This window comes from Tarenaya hassleriana, unplaced genomic scaffold, assembly GCF_000463585.1.
Source record: "Tarenaya hassleriana unplaced genomic scaffold, ASM46358v1 Cleome20, whole genome shotgun sequence".
Lineage (NCBI taxonomy): Eukaryota > Viridiplantae > Streptophyta > Magnoliopsida > Brassicales > Cleomaceae > Tarenaya > Tarenaya hassleriana.
This window is the reverse complement of record NW_010965373.1, coordinates 865,616-867,809: the sequence shown is the minus strand read 5'-3', so window position 1 is coordinate 867,809 and position 2,194 is coordinate 865,616.

The following is a 2,194-nucleotide window of genomic DNA, read 5'->3' as shown; positions in this document are numbered from 1 at the left end:
AATTATTAATTCAAATCAATTACGAAACTAATCACATTTTTTTTAGAAAATAGATACTTCTAATAAAAATAAAATGTTGAAATGGAATAAATATTTTTAATAAAAATACTTTAATTAAAAAATAATTCAGTAGATCTTAAATGTCTAGTTTTGAAAAAATATTAATAATATAGTAAAATCTCAATAGCAGAATAATTTTAAATGATAGAAAAATCTAAAATTATTTTTTCAATTATTTGGTATTCAATTAAGGTTTTATAATTAATTTGGATATTATAAATATTAATCAATTGATTGTTTTCATAGATACCAATAAAAATAATAAAGTTTATAATATAAATATTCATTTTTATATAATTTCGAAGGAGAATAAATTGTTTCTAAGACGTACCAAAAAAACTTTTTGAAGTTTCCCGAACAGAATTGAAAAATCACAAAAAAAAATTAATTTACTTGTATATAGATAATAAAAATGAAAATTTTTGTCTCATAAAATAAACGAACAGTCAACACCCTTCCCTCTCTCTCTCTCTCTGTATATATATATTATATATTTGTGTGTGTGTGTGTAAGAGGTGAACAATTCTCATACGCTACATTTCTTAAAATGAAAAAAAAAGATTTGATATCTAATTCTTCTTGATTCTTCCATTATTGCAATTCGAGTTTTATATTATAGCAGTAGGTGTCCTCTGGCCCATACGTATGTTACGCACATAGACACATTATACACATATATGCGCATGTTTATGTATATATATGTATATATATATGTATAAACATTAAATCTACGCAGGATAGAACTGAAATGACCACTGAAATTGGAATAAAATTCACGTGTATAGTAGATTACTTATATATATATATGTATTATTATAATTTATCTACTTATTTAGCAACCATTTTTTATAAATAAAATTTACATGTATATTTATTAGTAACCGTGTTAAAACCGTGTTAAAATTACATATAATAAAAATATTTCATAATTTTAAAAAAAGACATCACTCTTGTTTCTATTGGATGTTATATGCTATGGTTCTCTAGAAATAGGAATATTCTTACACCACTAATGACAATAAAAATTTATGATTCGATTGATGATATTTTATTTATTTATTTATTGATTTATTATGATATTTTCAATTCTCAAATTTATAATAAAAATATAAATAGAAATTTATTTATATTTTAATTTTATAATAATAAAATAATAAAACACTCTACGGAACAATATCCACGTAAAATACTATACATTATTATCTAAATATATTATATATGAGAACATCAATATCACTCACTTTAATTCCGAATTTATTTGGGATCGACCATATATATTCTTCGTTTTCACTGGTTTCGGTTTTGAATTAACTCTCTTGGAATTTGTAACAGTTTCAAATCATTTTTAATTATACGTTCTAAAATAAATCTAGGTCTTGTGAAATGAATAAAAAATCATTAAAATTAGAGTGTTAGACTTTATTTATGTATAATTTTTTTATGTAATCCATTTAGTTCATTTATGTATATACACACCCCTCCCCCTATTAAATTAAAGGCAAATTTGTATGGTTGATTTTGTCATAAAACAATGTAAAAATCTCATTCCATCTTGATCTCCTCTTATTTTTTGGGGTTGGGTTAGCATTTGGGCATTTGAAAAATGCCAAAGTCAGGCAAATGAGACCAATTAGAAGGAAGAAACTAGATTGTCCATGAATTCCAACAATTTTGGTTGCATAAATTAGTTAAATCCAATCGATTATGTAAACTATGTAATAAAATTATAAAAAAAAATACAAGAGTACAGATGACTAGAAGACAATCAATTATATAACTAGTTTAACAAATAAAAATAAAAATATAGACAACTAAAAAAAACACTGGATTTATATTATTAATTATTAAAATATCTACTTAGATATAAATATCGTGAGTTATAATTAATAAAAATAAATTATTATCGAAATAAAATTTTCATTGAATACGAAAGAAATGTTAATTCCAATGATAAAATAAATATAAGCTAATCAAATTTGGATAATTCAACCGGTGAAAAAAATATAAAATGAATATTCCGTCTGAATTCGAAGTTCAAATTGATAAGAGGTGTAATTTTAATCATACGGTTTGATTCCGATTTTGAGATTAAACTAGGTCTCAGTTTAGGATATCTGAATATAATATATATATA